The 22016-nt window shown below is 39.2% G+C and overlaps 1 protein-coding gene across 1 annotated transcript in view; it reads left to right on the top strand.

Annotated features, from left to right (window-relative positions):
• Positions 1–18602: 18602 nt before the first annotated feature.
• Positions 18603–22016, top strand: part of BMPR1B (bone morphogenetic protein receptor type 1B) — a 177610-nt gene continuing 174196 nt past the window's right edge. Inside the window, exon 1 of the mRNA XM_069485493.1 lies at positions 18603–18637. The gene's annotated coding sequence lies outside the window, so the exon portion shown is untranslated. The remainder of the gene's footprint in view (positions 18638–22016) is intronic.

Here is a 22016-nt window from a genome sequence, read left to right as displayed (position 1 = left end):
AACACACAGGCCTGAGACAGAGGACAGGTTTGGATGGGACATACACACTCGGTAATCGAAGCTGTGGGCAAGGACATGCGGCTCACTTAGAGCAGTAATTGAGCTGGTTGGGGGACTCAGGGCTGAGCGAGGGACTCTGGTGCTTCACGGAGAGTGAGCTCGCAGAGGAAGGAGAAGTCCAGATTCCGAGAGTCGCGGGATCAGTGAACTTGAAGTTCCGATGGAGTCAAGGAATGGTCTCAGTCATGGGATACAGTTGAATGAGTAGGCTGGGGGGAGAGAAAGTGGTGGTTTCCTTCAGATGCTCGAATAAGTGAATTTTGGGCTGAAACATTTGACGGTGGTGATGATATTCAGGATCTGATCATGGGAATGGGTGACCCCAATAAAGTAGAATAAGTGGTCATGAGGATGAGGTCATAGAGATTAATTATAATGAAAACATATTTAAGCCCGTTTTGACTAAAAAGGCATTAGAAAACTCTTATTTCCTATCATAATTGTAAGATGTTAATATGTACTTCCTAATGTATAGTTAAGTAGTAATACATCGTATGAAACTCATTTATTATGGTGCATGATAAAGCTAATGATCACACAGTCTGTCTTGGGAAAGTTTTCGTCATTCAAAATTTGAAAGTTTGTTGTGGAAGGTCATTGAAAATGATTAAAGGTGATTTCCCCCATTATTTAAGAAATCTATATGATCTCCTCATTACTTGGCGGGTACCAGTAATAAAATGCCTTGAATTTTATCCTTGCAGCTTTGAAAGTATTATTGTAGATTAAATGACCTGTCCATGCTTTGAAATCATTAAAACTGAGTATTTGATCACCCATCTGTCATTACCATTGACTTTCTAGCTGCCCTTACAGTTTTTTTCTTCCTTTTTATAATTAACTAAAACCACAATCTGGAAAGAACATGAGTTATTTGAATCTTGTTCTGAAAAAGCCATTGAAGTTTTAATACCTGTAGGGAAATAGATAGTTATCAAAACTGTTTTGAATCACTCTCTGAACCAGTTCTCACCCCTCCTTCCATGGTTACATAACAGCACACAGAAATTGACCTTTCCAGTTTGGGCCAAATTGTAAAATATTCTAAAATAGTTTTTAACATAATTTGAATATAATTGTCTACCTTGATGAGTGTTACATCATCTTCCCTGTCTTTGAAAAATATTTTTGAAATCAAGACACATTTAACATAATGAAGATAGTAGTACAAAGCAGTGATACAAAATGAAAATACCTATTTTCAGATACGATTTATTTGGTTATTTCTAGTACTTCATAGTTGCTACTTGTTTATATGCACAATCACATTTGATCATTTACCAACAATTCCACAAATAATGACAAAACGGTTTTTTTCAGTGAAATTATTCTGGAATAACAGATCTTATTCTCTGATTTTGCTCAGACTTAAGTCTTGAGGCAATTCTATTGAAATTGCACAAATATGCATAAATCATAGGGCAGTAGTAAGAAATTTTCTTTATTTTCGTAGGTAGCCTCATTTTAAATGACAGATGTAGCAAGAGAGTAGTTTTATTCATTATTATTCACAGAGAAATGCAACTTCCATCTTCAATGGATTTAAACTTCCTCATGAGCTCACTCTGCTGAGTTTCCAGCTATTAAAAATACAATCTTGCCAGTAAAAACTATTTTAGCCTCTTCTGGATTAAGCCACTTTTCGTTAGCTAATTCTCTTTGTTGTAAATAATTAATCTTTTGTGTTCTATTAACCTTCTTATATCCCTTTGTACTATGACTGTCCACGGGAACTTCTCCTTTGGCAGTGGGTCTAGGTCTATTCAGTGTTCTCTCCATCATTGTGGGTTCTTTGGCTTTTGGGACCCTGATTCTATCTAAGTTTAGACACGTCTGCTGAGGAGTGACTGGTTCTTTTTGGTCTTCTCAGGCATGGTGTAGGCATGCAGTACTGAAGCCCATGATCCCAGCTGTTTACCTTTAGTTTTGAAGACCTCAAATAACGTATCGTAGGCATCTGCCACCCCACCAGCTCCCAGCATGGCAACACCTCTCAGTGGAACCCACAGATGTTCTGAATCCCTTTTAAACCATGCCCAAGTCCTGGGCGCCCAGATGCGCGCTGCCTTAGGTCTATCTAACTGTAACCACCTTCTCCCAAGCTGCATTAATATTTCCTTGTCCTGTTAGATACAGATTTGAACTGATAGTTGGCCGCCTTCTGGGGAAATTGTTTTCAAACTTATATGACTAGGAAATATAATAAGAAATACATTTAAAAATATAGTCCAGCATGGATGCTTTTGTACGCACACCTAACAGAAGCAAATACTTATACTTGCTACTTGAAATACAACTTGGTATCTTCTATGCAATTCTAATACATTAAAAAAAAAATGGATGTTTTGACAGAGACATCTAGAGACAGCTCATCAGCTGCTGCCTCCCCCATGCCCCGCAAAGATTCAGGCCAAGTAGTAGGGTTTTGGGAGGTCACTTAAATTCCATCTTGCCTTCATCTGTCTTTCCTTCTCATGTCCCTTCCTTCTTGCATGTCAGGGCCTTCCTTTCTTTCATAGGCTGAGCCCTTTCTGTATTGTGGGTAAACTCTCCGATCCAGGCGTCCAGCCCTTGATACGGGAGTGAGGGACTACCAAGAAAAAGTAAGTTATTTCAACGTTGTCTAAAAATGTGACTACCAGACAATGAATTAGGAGATTCTCTGAGTCATTTTATTCTCCTCTGGAAACAGCTGGTGAATAAAAGTAGGGACAGTGCCGTCATTTTCCTATCATATTCTTTATTCTTTGAAAGTAATAGCTTTTCACTTGTTGGTGAATATTAACAACTCTCCTTTGAAACTCTGTGTTGGATTATGGTGCCCCTAGTGGAAAAAGTGTGTTTTTGCATGTTTTCACTGTCCTGAGTTCATCATTTCCAAGAGATTGGTTCTTCCAACACAGTTTTTATAAGAGGTTTAAAAACAGATACGGTGGGCGTTGAAAGAAAGAGGAAAAGGGATGTGAATTGGCGCTTTCTCTGATGTACGGCATTCTTTTAAATGTGAACTACAAACAAGACAACCTTGTCTATACACAAAGAAACCTCTCTTGACAAAGAGCAGTTATTTCAACTTCTTTTGCAAACGTAAAATAGCACCGAGCGTCTTTAAGGTTTTTATTGCTTTCTGATTATTTTTTATTGAAATGCTTATTGTCTCTTGTTAACGAACTATATGAAATACACAGCCAGTGCCCGGTGTCTCAACCTTTTCCAGAAGAAGCCCCCAGTTTCCATTAAAGAGTTTTATGGGGGCTCCCCACACGTCAGATTTCACACAGCCAGCCGCACTGGCGTTCCATAAAGGTCTTTGAGTGCAATGCCAAGGCCTCCCACTAATTGTTTTATGGGCTCAGTGTGGGATCTGCGTCCCTGCCTGGGGAAGCCCTGCGTTAAAGGACTGTGGGAGCGAGGAGTTGTCAAACACACCAAGAGCGAGCACTAAAAACAACTCTGGTCAGCGGTGGTGTTGTTGCCAAGGAGCATAAGCAGAACCACAAAACATGCCAAATGCAGACTGATTTTAAACAGTGACCCCTACTTCGGAGAGGACTCACTTCATTACAGTTTTGGGAGAAATTCAAATCACAAATAGCTCCATCATTAATGTGAGTGCTCACTTCAAGGTTTGGCACTGGTAAATTATTGTTTTCCAAGTGGTAAAAAAAAAAAAAATACATATATATATATAAATAACTATTTTTGTGTGTTCTTTCAAGGAGACATAGCTCATCATGGTTATCTGCAAACATTTAGTCCTGGAATAACGTGTTCACAGTTATGTGCTTAATTATCTGTCTTCTTCTAAGAAGGTTTAGGAAGTGTATTCATCCCTATTAACCATGACATTGCATGTACCGACCCTTTGGGAAATAACTTTTCTAAACTGTAAAAAAGAATTGTAGTGGTAGAATTGAAACTCCTAGTCCTTCACCAGGCCTTGACATTGGTTTTCTCAGCCTCAAGGAATCTACTTGGCATTTTGAACCTATCTTTCCTCTTGAGACTGAAACAGGAAATTTTTGAAGTATTATATGACCTCAGAGAGTGCTGTTAGCTTGGTTCATGCTGAAATGTGGGCAGAGTTATTAGAACCATACTTCAGTAGGCCTCGAATAGTAATACTGTAACCTATAGGAAGATACGTACAACCTGTCTCCTTGTAGGGTTGTGGCATTACAGCTAAATGATACATTGATACTTTTATGAATTTTGAAATATCTTTTTGGAAGTTGATGGAGGAGAAAAATGGAGTTCTTTTGTAGTGACCGAAATATAATCATTTTTTAAAAAGATTCTAATATTTCAAATAAATAATCTTGGATTAGCAAGTCCTCATGATAAATATAACTCTCATTTTGTTAGCATGTTTCTTACATGTGTGTATAACATGTGGATATTTCTTGCAGAGGAGGCGTGTGTGTGTAATATACCTATAGGCCGTTCTGTTGTAAATACAATAGCAATGTGTAATGTAGAAGGCAAACCACAAATAAAACATGATACTGTGAAAAATTAGTATGATTTTGCACACTCCAGAAAGTAATTTCAATAGTCTGTTAATAATGTGTTTATTGATAGAACTATGAGTTTTGTTCTTCAAAGTTGGTTGTAAGATTGCAAAATCCAAAGCAGAAAGGAATCCTCGATGGTTCTTGGTCACTGTGACTTCAAGAAATTTTCATCTCAGTTATAACATATATTAGAATTATCTATCATATATAAAGTAATGTTAGCTGGCATGCTATTACTTACTGTGTGGAAATTTACGCCTTAAAGCCAGATTTTATCTCGGGTGGCCCCTTGATATGTCTATCTTGATTTAATAGTATGATCTATAAAACTGACCTTAATACTTTTTGTTAAAGATAAATGTTAAGCTACCTTTACAGCATCTGTAAACTTAAATCGATCATTTGTTATTCAAACTCCCAGTCTTTTAATGACTGTCAACATTTCTTCTCTAGGTTGTATTAAAATTTTCCCTTTATTTTGAGTTTTGCGGGGCCAAATTAGACAGAGTGCTTGGGACAACTCTGTGCTGCCTTGGGTTCACAAATCGCAGTGGAATTCACGTCAGAGATGCCATTTCATCAGCCACTTTCTACTGTGGGTCTCTCAAATTCAGCAGCCATGCAGCGTATCATTGTATATAATTCATTCATTTTTATGCAGCTTTTTTTCTTCACTAGAGATTTTGCTTTATAATTGTTCCATTGACTGTCCTGTACATTTTTAATGGACATAATGAAGTTTTCAAATGAAAACAAAAACTATTATATATTCTATTCCTGCAGCTTCAGGAATAGAATATATAATAGTATTCTGAGTTAATTCCAGTTAATATTATCAACTAACACATATTTAATATTTTCTTAGTTCTGGATACACTTCATATATTTTTATTTCTTTTAGTACTTTAAAAGTAGTGTAATGTTATTCCTATTTGCAGATGAGAAAACTGAGTTCTAAGGCAGTTCAGTACCTATCCCATAGACACAGAGCAAGTGAGCAAAAAGAATTGGGATTTGCATGCCGCAGGCTTATATACTCTGAAATTTCATGTCTATGAAAGGAAGTGTTGAAATTGAAGGGCCTCTTTAGATACTCTGATTCACTTGTTGGTGACTGCTATCTGGTTTACAGAGAGTACCCTGGGTAATATTAACATCAGAGGTACGATGATTGCTGGACGAATTCCAGTGTCCTGGGTTCAAGTTCTGCCATTTCCACCCAATAAATGATTGAACCTTCTTGGACTTAAGTTTCTCAGATTAAATAATAATGAGGTCAGATCAACTATTTTTTTCACCCGCAGAGCTTTTTATTCAAATGAATTTATTTCCAGTAGCTGTTTTTTGTAGAGTAGATAAAATCAGAGGTGTTCTGGTTGAAGACGGAATAGTAGGAACAGGGAGTGATTATAAAACCTTCTGTGCCCTGTTTGCTCTTACTCCTGGGTACAGTTTGAGATGTGCCTGATTAGATGATCTTTCAGCTCAGAGGTAATTTGGGCTCTAGATTTCTTGGTGATCTTATGAAAGGTCTGGCTCATACTTGGATGGGACGAGGCCATAGGGTAATGTACAGTTGGAGCTAAATAACATGATGGCTGAACTACACTTGAGAGGCTGCCCTTGGCACTGGGTTGCTTTCAATTATTGTGGGATCCAGTTTAAGGATGTTACATCTTTACCAGCCTGTACTGCTTGGGGGACCGTAATGTTCTCTTTCATTTTTGGAAGAAACCTCTGGCCCTTCTGAGAATGCCTTTTTCCCCTCCCTGCCCTTAGGCATTTAAAACATTTACTTGATACATCTGTGTCACTCCTGCTTAGCAACTGTAGTTATTTTTCTTTACTTTTTCTAGGACAAGCAACATAAAGTTGCAACTTAAGAATTACTGAAACCATTCTATCAGCTCAACTATTTCCTTGTACAAGTGATTTTTTTGCCCTTATGTTTCTAGGCAAAACTTACTCTTAAATTGGAGAAAAACAGTATTGATTACATTTTTTGTACTGTATTTTCCTTTCTCGACATTATAAAATTTGGAGCAGATGGAGAAGGTGTAAGAACCTATTCGGTTCTTACGAATCTCCTACGAATAGGGAGAGATGCTGGGGGGATTTTGTTCTTTTGACAGTAAATACATTCTTATTTATTCAACCATCACTTCTCAAAACAAGGACTATGAAAAAGGGCAGGGACGAGTCTCAGATACAGCATCAGAATGTGTCCCAGAATTGCTTGGTGGGGCGGACTGTTTTGGCTGCATCCCCATCATCCACCTGCCACTTGTCTCCTACGCTACAGTCCGTGGTTTCCTTCTGAGTATCCAGGAATTTTCAGGAAAGCTGCCTTCACCTCCTGCATGCAGCTTAGGTCAAGACAATCGGTGTATTTCATGCGTTTGGGTATAGTGATGTATGCAAGGGGTGGGTATGTGACCCAAGCCAATTTACAAAGTGAATTACAGAACTTGGGTTGAGCATTTTGTGAAACCAATGCTCTTTCTTGCTTGCTGAATGTGAACAAGGGGAGTATTTAGCCTCAGGAATTATTGGCCACTGCTGTGTTGCAATTATGAGCTGGAGGGGTATAATGGAAAAATGCAAAGGAACTGGGTCCTTGGTTCTTTCATTGAACCATTGAATCAAGCCTTACCTGAAGTTCATGCTGTTTAACTCTTCAGTTATGTGAGCCCATAAATCTCCTTTACGTTTGAATTAATTTGAATAATTCATGGCCACCGAATGAATTTCGCTACATCAAAGCCTTTGGCATTTTTGCCTGGACTTTCCTAATTTAGTTGACTTTCCTAGAAGTAAGATCTTCTGCCTGTTTAGACCTTAATTTCCTCAACTATTAAATGAAGAGTTTCTACTCTGCTATACAAAATACTGTTGGATCATGCTTTTCCCCTCTGCTTCTAAGAACTGGAAGTTTGTTAGATGAGAAATTGGTCCACCTCCCTCTTCCAGAAAAACCTACCCTGCTGCCACCCAGACTCCAGCACGTTATTAGAAATGTGGATTCCTCCCACATCAACAGCGTGTATGTCATATCATTTTGGTCAACTTCTCAATCAATGACTATTGCTCTTTTTTTCGCCCCAGAAATACAATTTTTAAAGATACAAGTTTTGCAAGATATGGACATAGGAATGATGAAGAACAGTCATTTTCCCATTAATTTATGATTCTGAAACAATATATACAATTATAGGGAAAAATTAATGATGCTAAAGAAAAGCAGTCTGTCTTGATGCAAGTCAGTGCATTTTACTGTTGTTTTTCATAATCTCATACTGGCTTCCTAACCTTAGCCAGCCGTATGCTAAATGTTGTCAGTAACAATTAACTATTTGCAAATAGCTTTTCATAGATCAGCCCGAGTCTTTCACCCACTGTTAGAAAAACAGCTCAGAACAGATGCCCTAAAAATTCTTGAGTCCATGACAGATTCCCTTGTAAAGGAAAGCACAGAAGTGCTTTGAAATCTGCACATGGTACTGGGGAGATTATAATGAAAAGTTGGATATTTATTAGGACTTTGACCACCTATTCAAAAAGATGAGGCAAAGAACCAAGTACATTTTTAAAGCTGAATGAGCGGTAATGGTGGTGGGGGTGTTTGTGGAAAATAACTTGTATTGGTTTGTGCCGGGTGGCGATAGTCAGCAACCAGGGCTTTTTGAGAATTCAGTGAATGGTGATTTGCAGCAATTCAATTTCATGCAGCAAAGATTACCTGCAAGGCACAAATTTCTTTTCTCTCCTTCCCGCCTGCCTTTCCCTTCTTTGGAAATGACAGCTTTGATATATGTGACTCAGTGATGAATGACTGGGAAATACTCTTTACGAAAAATAGGTGTGCTCCTCCAGATGGCAGGATATTTAGTGCTTTTTCTTCCGAATAGATGTTTCACAGGTTTTGCAAATTTTGTATCATACTCTTCTTGGTCTTATCCATAAATAAATATTATATGATCGTGTTTAGGCCTACTGTGGCTCTCATTTTTCTGTTACGCTTGATAGCCAGATTTTTGCAAAGTGTTTTTCCTTCATTCTGAAGTATTATTTAAATTAAAGATGTTTAAATTTTACAATTTTAATTTAAGGCCAACCACAATATTAGCCTGGAGGAGTTTGCCCTGGAGTTCAGATGCATCTGCCATTTTGAGTGGATGCTCCGGGGACCTGTCTTATTTTATTTCTTTCAAGAACACCTTGTTAAATTTGGTGATCATGTCCAAAGTCAGCAATGCATGCTGAGTTTCATGAGTTATTTGGCTATACATTAGGTTGCATTTTTTAAAGCTGTGACTGTTTTCATTGAATCTTGTAGTGTTATAATGATTTATAAGGGTGTGTGTGTGTGTGTGTGTGTGTGTGTAAATGGCTACCTTTGCTTTTTTTGCGGGTTAAAAAAACAGTTAAAAATAATACCTTTGAATGTTGTTCATAGGTGAAAATCTAGTAGATAACATTGAGAAAACAGATGTGTCATTTAAAACATCTCATTTTATTTTGAAACTTCATAAGAGGGTATTTTTTTTCCTTTGGCAGAATAATAGGAGTCACTTTTTAAGAGATATTTCCTTTCTCAAAATTGACCTAATATTTACTTTCTTTGTTTGAAAGTTCTTTGTGCGTAATCTGTTCATGTTACATTCTTAAGTTTCCCTGACAACAGCTGGTGAACTCAGATGATCTGGATACAACTAGTGCAAGTCCCAGGCTTGGTGCACAAGAAAGGAATAGTAAAAGCTCTTGTGGACAGACCAGTTTCTTCATTCTTTGTGGGTCACTGATGGATTGATTTGGCTCCACTCTTTGCACCAACATATTAATATTTTCAATTAAATTTAGCAAATACTGACAGTGTTACTGTAATGTGGTCATTAGGCTCCTCTAGATGAGGAATAGCTGTGGCCTATTTCCTCTCCTTGTGGAGCCAGTGAATTACTAACGGCAAAAGCAAAGATAAACAATATTTGAGACATAACATAGAAACGATACAAGACACAGGCATCCTGTGAGGGCTCCTAAAAGGGCAGGGTGGGGAAAAATAAAATCACAGAGGAATTGATGTTTGAGATGATTATTGAAGCATCAAGTCGACTTTTTGAGAGAGGAGATAGGCAGAAATAGCATTATTAGTCCAGTTAGGGAGCTCGGAAACGGAGGAATGGCGGAGAAGTGAAGTTCCTGAATAGCAAGCCTGGAATAGTTGTGCATGAAGAAAACCACCACATAATGGGTCTTAAATGCCACGCCGTTCTCCCCTGCCTGGCAGTGCCACCTGGCTTGCCACATGGGGGAAAACCACTCAAGGGTGAACAGCAGTAACTTGGAACTGGGCTTCATGGAGAGCGGCTGGGACTGTGCTTAGTGGGAACTGGGAGGTGTTCAGAAATTGCACAGGTCGGGACAGCACAGGGCCTAACTGCATCATGGCGGAGGGAATGGAAAGAAAGAGACTGATGCCTGGCACATTGAGTGTGTGGCACCCATTGCATTTGGCAGCTGATTGGATACGCAGGATGAGAACTCCAGAGTTTAGGCTGAATACCTCTGCAATGTTGGTTATTTTTGTGAACAGAAATTGGGAAGTCAGAAGAAGGAGCTGTTAATGGAGAGAAAATGTAGGGTTTGGGTAAAATGGACTTTAAAGGTACTTTATTCCCCATTGCTCCAGTAGGCAAAAGTCTCATCTCATGTTTAAATCTGTGTGTGTGTGTGTGTGTGTGTGTGTGTGTTTTAATATTAGTATCTGCAAATCTTTCTCATGGGTATGTAAAGTTTTTTAAGACATTTCTTAGAGATAGAGTTGTATGCAGAAACCGGTATTATTGCACATGAAGGCAAACCAGTTACAGTTGAATCTTGATAAACTAAAAATAGTTCAAAGAGTTGAGATCTCACTCTAATTTCTGACTGATTATCTTGAGATGACATTGCATGGGTCCACCTCCTGGCTTGTCATGCAAATGAGGTGAAAGGTCTGAGTTTTTTTTTTTTCTAGAAGTCCTGTAGTAAGATAAGAGAAAAATACTGTTTGGCTAGATGTTAACGTAAATGAACAGATGGCTGGCACTGCTGGCTTTTTGCCTGAGTTGTTACAACCTGTTTAGGAAGATGTGTAAAATATGCTCCTTACTTTTGCTCTTTGGTTTGTATCAGATGTTTCACCTATTTAGGTCTTTTTAACCACTCTCATATACCAGTGTTCTCTACACATGATAACATCCAATTCTTAATTCTTAAAAGCTCCTATCTGTACCTCATTGAAATGTTTAATGGGCGATGCAGGGAGAGGTGAACTCATAATAAATATATCCTGTACTGCAATTCATATTTAATAATAAAATGAACTGAACAATGAATCGGGATAACTTTACTGAGTCACGCCATACAAAATCTGTGGTATAATCTACTGTGATGTTAAATTTCATTTTATGAGTTTTATATGTAAGACATATTTTCCAAATGTTTTAGATAGGAAAAAAATGATTTTACTATTCCCATAAGATTCATTTAAAAGAACAAATAAAATGATTTGTGACACAACGCTATGGCTAGTTTTCATAACACATGCACTTAAAACCAAGCAAAGCCAGTACCTCCCAGCAATTCGAGCTTCCTTAAATTGTGGAACGTGAAACCTGGTAAAGATAATGGTTTAAGAGATTCCTAAATGCTTTAATCCAGTAACCGTCCCAGAGCATCTTCTCTCAGTTTCCATTGAGACTTGAATTGTAGTCAAAGCCATTATTAAACATTTGTTCGGGATTGCTTTGGGGGGGACTGTGGCATATCTTAAAAACTTAAACAGGGTGACCTGCAGTGGAGAAAGTAAGTTAGAATCAGTTGGAACATTCCATACGTGCCAAGAGATACGCTAAACTACTTTCTCCATGTTCTCACATCGTATTTGTCCTCATAACTTCTGTATCACTTCTGTTATCATCTCTGCTAAAACTTTTTGCAAAGGTCATGAATTCCTTTTTTATTTGCAAAATCTGAAGGCCTCCTTTAAGTCCTTTTGCTGTATCTCAGGATCATTTGACATTCGAGAGTTCCCTTCTCAAAACTCTGTTGTCTGCACCCTCCTGACCCGCTTCTGCTCCCGTGTGTTGCCGCTTCCTTGTCTCTGCGGGTTTCTCCACTTCCTCGGCCTCCCTTTTTGGAGCTGTTGGTGCTTGTAGCTCGGTGTGAACTTTCTTCTCTGGGCCCTCTCGTTCTGTGCACGTTCATGACTTCATTCACCAGCACTAGATGCCGATGTTGCTCGTATCTTGTATCCCAGAGCAGGTCTTTCTCTCATGCACTGGATCTTTGTGTCCTGTGATTTCTGCACATCTCCATTTGGAATGTAAGCCGAAGCTTCACGCTGAATACATTCCAAACTCGTCTTCCCTTCTCCCACCAGATTGGCTTCTCCTCTTGTGTTCCCTACTTAGTAAACTTCACCATTGCTCTCCCTGCTGCCAAAACCAGAAACCTGGGAATTGTCCATGATTCCGCAACTGCTCTCTGTGTCCTCAGCTTTTAAGTCCTGCCAGTTCTGTCGCCTGAATACTTGTCAGGAATGTCCACTGTTCTCTATTCTAAATCCAGGATCTTCAGGACTCCCATAATTTGTCACCCGAGTTACTGTAACTGTCTCTTCATTTGTCTCCTTCCAACCAGTTTTGCTCCTTCTAGTCTCTGTTTTCAATAGAGTGATGTTTCCAAAGCTCATTCTTGAGTGGTTACTCGGAATAAAGGGAAAAATCTTCAGTATAACGCATGAGACTCTTGGATGTGTGGTGGTGCTTGAATCTTCTGATTGTACATTTCGTCACACATTCTGTGATTGCCCCCTGTGGTCTGCAGAGTCTGGCTGAAGCTTCCAGTGCAGCGCGGATTTGCTCTGTTTCCATCTATTCCAGGTGAGCTCTCTGTCACTTCCTTGTGCTCCTGTGGCACGTTGGTTGAACTCTAAGACACTGCATTGCAGTAATTTGTTTTCTTATTCTTCACTATACTTTTAGTATTAATGGATAGGGGCTGTGACATTTTTTCCATATATATTAATCACTGGTAAGTATTTAGCATAGGACTAATTGGTATACAATAGGTATGTTGAATGAATTAATGAGTAACCAGACTAAGATCAATAAACCCTACATCCCACTTTTTTTTTGAGACAGAGTCTCACTCTGTCACCCGGGTTAGAGTGCCGTGGTGTCAGCCTAGCTCACAGCAACCTCAAACTCCTGGGCTCAAGCGATCCTCCTGCCTCAGCCTCCCGAGTAGCTGGGACTACAGGCATACGCCACCATGCCCGGCTAATTTTTTCTGTACATACTTTTAGTTGTCCAGCTAATTTCTTTCCATTTTTTTCAGTAGAGATGGGGTCTCACTCTTGCTCAGGCTGGTCTCGAACTCCTGAGCTCAAACGATCCGCCCGCCTCGGCCTCCCAGAGTGCTAGGATTGCAGGCGTGAGCCACCGTGCCCGGCCCCTATTCCTGAAGAACCACTGCTTACTGAGAAGTTGTACATGTTACAATTAAAAATAATTAAAAAAAAAAAACATCAAAATACGATTACAGTATAGTGTGGTATGAGCTATTAAAACTCATGTTTTCAAGTAGGAAGTGATTCAATGCTAATATCTCAAGGGACTGTCTCTTTCATGGGTGTACACCATGAAAATGTCTATATATTTCATTTTCATGGTGTACAACCATGTTTCTTTAAAAGGAGGCCTTATTGTGACACTTAAAATATTCAGAGTACTTTTTATTGACTCTTCAAAACTTTACCCAGTCTGTTTTGTCAGTTTTATGAGGACTCCAAAAAAAAAAAAAAAAATGAGGCAGGATATATTAAATTTCTGGACATCTCTTTGGCCGGCTAAGAGGCAGGGGGACCATTGCTGATTTTTCTTGTCCTTTCTGTGACTAGCACCGCAATTTCTGTTACCTAGTAGGGTTTTGCATGATTCTGGCCTCTGACTTTATGCTTTGTAACTAATACTCTTAAAGCTACTAGTAATTATTAAAAAACATAGTTTTTCTCTTTTTAAAATAATTTAGGGGGACATATGCATTTTAAGAACTTGGACCTGTTACTTTGATGCACCTCCGTATTTTAAAATGTTACTGTGACATAATTTTTCTCATAATGGAGCAAAATATTGTTGGAAAAAAATTAGTGACTCCTTCCGACTGTTAAAGTTGCAAATGTCACACACACGTCGTGGACTTTTGCATGACCGGGATAGTCAACACTACGTGCATGAACTGTGGGATTGCAAGGACGGGATCTCTTTAATTGGTTTTCAAATCCTGTCCCTCAGGGCCATAGAATTTCGGGGGTCTCTATGGAGCTTTGTGCAGGGGCTGAGGAGTAGGTGGGCAGCTGTCGGGGAGGCTTTGCAGATCTAGAATCTTTCACTCTTCAGTCCGATCAGCCACTGTTGTGTGTTACCTAGTAGAGTTTTTGTTTTGTTTTTCTTCTTTTTTTTTAAAATATCATTTTGGGAGAAAGTACTTTGAAAACCATTGGTTTGCTTGATGCACGTGTTCAAGGAAACTACCTTGTTGACAATTGAGAAAACCCGTGAAAATAGTGTATAGTATTTCTTTCACTAACTACTCTTGTCACCTGTCACCCACGGTGACATCCTCAGAGACGGGGGAGGAGGGCTGTGTGTTTAAGAGTGCTAGACAAGCAGAGTGTCCTGTCTCATCTGTTTTCCATCAGAGACGTTGAGTCACCACATGGTGTTTGCACTGTCTGGTCCGTGGCACCTGTGACCCAGGGCCTGACTCGGTTTTGGGGGGAGTGTCAGGTGGAAATTTGGGGGACGGTGAGAAGCAGAGTGTAAATGCTTCTTGAGAGCAAGAGGAACGGTTGACGACTTTGCCAGCATCATGGTGTTCACGTCACAGGACTAAGGACTTCCATGCCGGGACGCTGAAGAGTCAGGTCAGGGTTTTATAGATTTTGGCCAAAGGTGGTTCCAAATGCAAAGTAAATATTTAAAGGTGCTGACCATTGCCCTAACTTTCTCTTTGGTTCTTTTGGTCCCTTCTCTCCCTTGCCCCAAATAGGGCTGTCCCAATGCAAAATGCAAGTAACTACCATGGTAACCACACAAATAGAGCGCACAGGAATGCCATTTGCTTTGATTTCACGGTGATAGAAGGAAAGCTATGTGTGGGGATATTTACAGGTGACATAGGTGATAGAACAGAAAAGTGTCTACAACAGAGAGACTGCAGGGGACTTTGCCCAAGAAGTAATTTACATCTTAAGAAGGAGAGGTAACTATTCTTTTTTTTTTTTTTTTTTTTTAAATCTAGGGAGTAACTCCATCATTTGAAACGCTTTTTAAGAAGTTGGCAGTGTTGATTCAAAATGCTATTTAAAAAAACGTTCAAAATGACATTTTTTGGAGAAACCATAACTGTCAATTTGAAGGATGGGATTCTCTTCAGCAGAGCTTGTAAAAATATCCACGGCCATATGTGGAACAGGTTTAGGGCAGTTTGTCATAAATAAATGAGTTTGTCAAATATATACACACACATACTCCCTCCCCTTTTTTTTTTTTTGGCCTCAGAGGAAAAATTCCAGAGCCGTAGATAAAGAAATCCTGGCATTTTTACAACACATCTCACAGATAAGTAGACTATATGTTAATATACATATTCATAAGCAACAGTAATTTAAGAAGAGGGATTAATTATACCTGGTGGAAAGATAATATTGGAGATTTTCAAGAGTCGCTGGCCTCAGGGCTGGGGGTCTTAGCAAGTGTTCCATGAGGCTGTCACTCAGAAGGGTCTGACTTACCCGTGAATCTGTGGATGCTTCTAGAAGGAGCATTATCTTCAATCATGACAACCTCACTTGGCTCAAACTTTCACGGTAGCTGCAGTAGCTTCATTTCTCGTCATAAGAGCAGTATGTGTTCATAGTAAGAGTTGTGCTTCATTCTCCGACCCAAAGATATAACCACTGTGAACACTTGGGTGACTTTTTTTGTTTTTGTGAATGTGCATATTATATAGAAAAGATGCATATCATACATTTTTATGTAAGATGCATATTAAAATTGGAATGAAGCTATGCATATAGCTGTAAACTGCATTTTTATTTCATTCATTGAACAATTCTTCATTGTGTGCCTGCCATAATATAGGGGTTTTATATTCTATTAAAGTTTTCTTTGAAAGCATGGCACCTAACGACTTCTTGATATTTTGTTAGAACATAATTTATATAACTATTTCCTTATTGTTGAACATTTCCATTGCTTCACGTTTTTGCTTTTACAAATAATATTAAATCATTATCTTTTGACCCTTCTAATTCTTTTCTATTTCAGTATGTCTGATTATTTCCCGAAGAAAAATTCTAAGAAATACAACTACTTTTTAATAATCCCTAACTTAATAGCCCCGAGTTTGGGGAAAATTAGACGAATTTAAGATTTTATGGAGCCCAAACAATAGGATATTCAGGAGAAAATGTAAAACGTAGTTACTATAATTGCTTTTTCAGTAATCCAGCACGCTGGGTGGATCTTAAATGGTGTAGAGTTCAGTATTATTTTAGTGAAGGTGCCCTCAGGGTTCTAGCCGTGTTATTGCCCAAGATGTAACAGATACCTGTTATGACAGATAGTGTCATTGTCAACTGAGTTGTTATTTATCTCGTTCATTTCTCATTACTGGTCTCAAAGATTCCTAAGGCAATCTCAACACCCAATTCTTAAGTGTAAAACAGCTTTTCGAGCTTAATCCCTTGCACACTTCTGGGTCAGTGATGCTGTAAAAACATTTCACTGTACCATGACCTCATTGAACAAAAGAAAAGAAAAAAATTTAAGAGAAAAGAAAATTCTTGTGCAGTCTGTAGGTATTCTGTTGTGTTCTATGATAATCAGCAAACTTTGCTTTTACTGAATTTTGAACTCTGAATGGTACGTGGTTCTTTTAGATACGTCTGCAGCAGCTAATTGCTATAAAGTGAAAGATAACTGATAGTGTCTCTCTGTCTCTGTGTCTGTCTGCGTGCACGTGTGTCTGTGTTTTCAAATCTATGATTTGGTTCATTTCAGTCATTCATAGCATCCACAAATATTTCGTCAAGTGTTTAATCTTCCCATGGAATAATTCAGAGATTCGTCATATGAAATCACGAGTTTCTCTTTAGTGCTAAGTCATAGCAAATTATCATCTTTCTTAGGTTGATTTTGTTGAGTGTTAAATGCTGTTTAAATTTCCCTTAGATATGAAGCCATTTATTTTTCCCCTAATCACTTAAAATAGCAAGAACTAATCAACTGGAGTTTTTCTGCTTTTTATGTATACACCAATCTACCCTGACTCACGTGCATGTTTCTGCCTTGAGGTCAGTGGGAACTTTTCCCAGCCATGTTTTCTTTTTCCCTTCATTCCTAATTCCTCGTAGGAACAAATGGCAGCACAGTTAAGCGCTAGAAACTTGTTGCTGGAGGTGCTAACCTAAACATCAGTGCCAGGATACGACTGAGACTTAATAGACTAATTAATTTGTCTACTGCACCCCTGGCCTGGGAATTACATACAATGGGCTATACTTACGGAATCGAGACTGGGATCCAAAGTAGAGAAAATGCAACTTTTGTGTTCTTTATATATCAACATGCAGTTCATACTGGTTCTTTAGAAAATAGGTTTTGAAAGTGGAACTTTATCCTATCATGTTTTTGAAAATTTGATACTGTAAGATTGTGCCTTTTCATTTCAGTTTTCTTCTCTTACATTTTATAGTAGCACCAAACAAAACCCTCATATTATTTGATCCGAATATGAATACACTGCTGACCTCCAGAGGAGCCCAATTATATGCAATATTGCAGTTTCTGTGTTATCTATTCTAATACAGTATGTTTTCCTGACAACCACAGTAACTCTTAGAAATAAATATGAACTTGAAGCTTGAATGACACTTTGAAATCGGTTTGCATTATGAATTTCCAACTATGGAATTCATATTTCTTTCAGCAGGAAGATTAATTTTGTTTCCCCTTATACTTCTTTTCTCGTGTCTTCATTTTAGAGACAGTTTAAATATGCTTCAAGGGCGCTGTAACACTGGACTGCCTCAGAATTCATGGAACTGGCTAGAAACTACATTGAATCAATCTATTCATATTAGGCTGCCAATTTATAGGATATGTATCTCTCTGGATCTTTTAAACTCATAGAGGTACCAAATAAACTCTTCTCTGTTAGGATTTTATTTAGAGCAAAGTTTTAAGATTTTGGTAGCTTGTGGATTTGGAAGCATTTGTTTGACCACGAAGTGTGTGTTGAGCACCTTCTGGACACTGTTCTAGGCACTGTCGATGGAGGGGTGAACAAGACTGGTGTTGCCCAGCTCAGCTGGGGCTTGCGTGTCAATAGTGGAAGTCACACACGAAGTAAACACAGAGTAATACCGTAAGACAGGGGTGACTGCAAGAAATGAAACAGAGTAAAAGGATAGAGAGTGACGTGTGTGTGTGTTAGACACTGTATTAGCCAAAGTATTTAGGGCAGGGTGGCAATCATAGAGCCAAGATCTAAGCAGTGAGGTGGTGGCCTTTGGGTAGATGCTGATATCATTGAGTTATTGGCAGTCACTGTATCTGAAGGAATAGACAAGATTTTATATACTTCTCAGTATAATGCCGAGGACATAGCTGCTCCGAGAATGTTAGTGGAATGTACAGCATAAATAAATATGGGCATATGATTTAAGGGAAAGATGCTTTTTACTTTTCTGAAGTTACGTTACCTCTAGTACTGGAGAGAAAGGTTTAGGTTTTGTGTGCATTTTTGTTGTTGTTGTTAAAATGTAACATGAGCCTCACGTTAGATTTTTCCCCTACAGTTACTTATTTTTTTTTTTTTATTTTAGAGTTTCCAAAGTGGTCAAGGGAGCAGATACACCTGAAGTGGCTGTGCCCTGCGTACATCACCAAGTGGGAAGAGAGTGCTGTTGTTGGAGCATTTCACACCACCGACATCGGCAGCACGTTGATCGGGTTGGTATTCTGCATCAGTCAGATTCGCCACCATGCGACTCCTCCTAGAAATTGTAACAAGTCCTTGATGTTTAGGGAAAATCATAAAGTGATTCTGTGGGTCAGGTTATACTGAGGCAATTCGCCGTATGTCTGACCGGGTCATGTGGCAGTCAGTTAAGGTGTAAAAGCAGCGATTTGAGTTCGGGGGGTGGGGGGTGGGGGGTGGGGGATGGGGACAAGAAGGAGGGAACAAGGCAAATGGCATCGAGGCCAAACAGTGGTGACTATGGACTTCATTTCCTGCCTTCAGGTGAATCTTTTGTACCCATTTTCAAAAGAAAGCCTCATGAGCAAGTATGTTTACAGCCTCTTTACTTTGACAGGTGTTTTGGGGGTGAAGAGATGGAATCCTGTTATCTCTGGACACTTCGTGTTTGAAAGACATTCCAAGATCAGTAGATAGAGGAAGGGTTTCCCGTTTAGGGTTTAAACTATTAATCGTGACCTGTTTCTTCCTGTTTATACATTGAGAACTACACTGTGAAAGAGAAAAAATATTTCACTTATTTCCAAACTAAGAATGGATTTGACTCTGAGTAAAGATCCATGTTCACTGCTGCTGTGCTCGGAGACCTTTGCTTAGCTCTCTTTTCTTCTCATTCAGTTTGTTTTCATCCACGCTTAATGCTTTAAATTATCGTGATTCCGTTCCCTGCGTCCCTTAGCTCAGATCCTCATCGTTTCTCAGACTCTAAAATAGTTTCTTAACGTCGGTCCATTTTTCCACCTTCCGGAACTGCCCACCATTTCATCTGCAGCATGTATAGCTGATCCTGTCACTCTCCCTATGGGGACCCCGGTGCCTGTAGGATTGGGGGAATGTGTCTCGTGGCATACGGGGCCCTCCAACTTCAAGTCCTTATCTGCCGTCTGGCTTTGTCACTTGTCACTACCCTTTCTGTACCTATGCTTGCAGCCTTTTTTATAGTTCCCGAGTATTTCTGTTTGCTTAGCCATTCATGATTATGTTTCTTTGCTCTTGCTGTTCCCTCTTTCTTGAATGCCATTCCTGCCTCTTCTCTTGTTTACTTGACAAATTTTATCCTTCATGGTTCCTTCATTCAAGGTCTCGGTCCTACCGTAATGCCTTGAATACATCTCCCATATTAATTCTCAGTACACCATTAAACATCTGCAGGGCTCTCTCACCGTGCTCGATAAACCCTTTATGGACAGACACTGCCTTCTGTTTTTCGCTTAATCCCCAGCCCTCTGGGCACTAACTGGGTAGGGATTTAATTGTCATGTGTCGAATGAGTAAACTGATCCTTGCTCTGTGTGTTTAGCACCATGCTGTCTATAGTCAAAGAAAAATTATAAGAATATGATTTAGTTCCTTTTCTCAGTAAGGTTGTGATTTTATTTGATGTGCAAGACTTAAATACATGCGATAAGTAGGGACCACAAGATATGTCATAGTATACAAATGAATTATTTGTATTTGAAAGTTTATATATATATATATATATGTTTATACACACATACATATATGCATATTTACACACTGTGGGTGGGGAAGGGTAGTTATCAAGTTTAAGTTGTCAGAGGGACTTCATAAACTAGGTAAGAGTTTAGATGGGGCAGGGAGGGAGCTGAGATTGGAAGAGGCACTGTGGTCTGAGGCATGAGCAGAATTGTGGCTGTGGGGTTGATGAGTCCTGCTGTGCCTGTTTTGCCCATCTGATTTTCAGTAAATTTTAGATATTTTATGTAGGTTTACTGTAAAAGTAAATGTTGATCATTTTAATTCATAACATGCCAAAATTAAATTGGGGAGAGCAGAGCATGGAATGAAAGTTGAGGTGGATACTGGGTGTGTGCTGGAAAGAGATTAATCCATATACAGTGAAAACTGGACTAAATAATGATGTTCCAAATGCAAAGGGCAAATCAGAAGTGGAATGGTTGACGGAAGAATCTTATAGTGACAGTAAGGGAAGACCTCTCTCTGGCTGAGTTCTAGACAGTAGTTGTGAACAATAGTTACTGAGCTCAGAGATGCTCTGGCTAGAACTTAGCTTCCTGGAGAAAATGAAGAGACAGCCAGAAATGAAAACAAACAAAAATCCAGATTCATTAGGATTCAGGAGAACAGTGAGGAAGGGTTTTAAACTGAACTGAGTATGGCTGGATGGTGGAAGCAGAACCATCTTCCTGGGAAGTTAAAAAGGAAGAACTGTGAGCATGTGCAGAAGGTTCACAAACTGAGTGAGTAATTCAGTCAGTCTACAATTCTGAAATCTGTAGCCACAATGTACAACAATAAATTTGTGAGTTGCCTGTTAATTCCCCGGGTGCATTGTGCTGATTGAGTCTGGGATACATAAGACAGAAAGAAAATTCAGGGAACTCATGGCCCTGCTGTTCCTCTGGGGTCCTGAGGTCTCTAGTTGTCTTCTCTCCACTTCTCATAGTCTTCATTTGTGTATTTTGTATGTGACATCCAGGAGTTTTAGCTGTACTAGCAGGAGAAATAGCAAGAAGTGCTTGTACTCCACTTTGGTCCAGAATCACTTAGAGTTTTTGAAGTTTCTATTTGGTCCTTCGAATTTGTTGTTAGAGCATGTTGAATTGATAACTTTTCAGAGGTAGGGCAATAGAGGTCTCAACATGCTTTGGATTCTGAGGCACCACAGAAAATAACTGTAATAATAACTTACATTTACCAAGTCTTTTTAAAGAGCACATTATAATTTCCATAATACCTTATTTCTGTAACAACCCTGTGTGGAACGAAAGCTAGGGCAAAGAGAGATTTGCAAGTTTTGTCTAAGATCCCAGATACTCATATTGCATGATCTGAACTCTGAATCACTGTGTCCCTTTTCCCATTTGATAAATGGAATTTGTTTTGAGGGCTCTAACATCCTAAACGTAATCACCAACTTTGAACAAATCTGTAAAGAAACTGATGATGGAACCAGACGCTTAAATTGGTATATTGTTAAGGAAATTAGGATATGTGATTAAAAACAAACTACAGGCCGGGCGCGGTGGCTCACGCCTGTAATCCTAGCACTCTGGGAGGCCGAGGCGGGTGGATCGCTCGAGGTCAGGAGTTCGAGACCAGCCTGAGCAAGAGTGAGACCCCGTCTCTACTAAAAATAGAAAGAAATTATATGGACAACTAAAATATATATATACAAAAAATTAGCCGGGCATGGTGGTGCATGCCTGTAGTCCCAGCTACTCGGGAGGCTGAGGCAGGAGGATCGCTTGAGCCCAGGAGTTTGAGGTTGCTGTGAGCTAGGCTGACGCCATGGCACTCACTCTAGCCTGGGCAACAAAGTGAGACTCTGTCTCAAAAAAAAAAAAAAAAAAAGAAAAAAAAACAAAC

This window comes from Eulemur rufifrons, chromosome 13 (genome assembly GCF_041146395.1).
Source record: "Eulemur rufifrons isolate Redbay chromosome 13, OSU_ERuf_1, whole genome shotgun sequence".
In the NCBI taxonomy this organism is placed as follows: Eukaryota; Metazoa; Chordata; class Mammalia; order Primates; family Lemuridae; genus Eulemur; species Eulemur rufifrons.
This window is presented reverse-complemented; position numbering and strand designations above follow the sequence as displayed.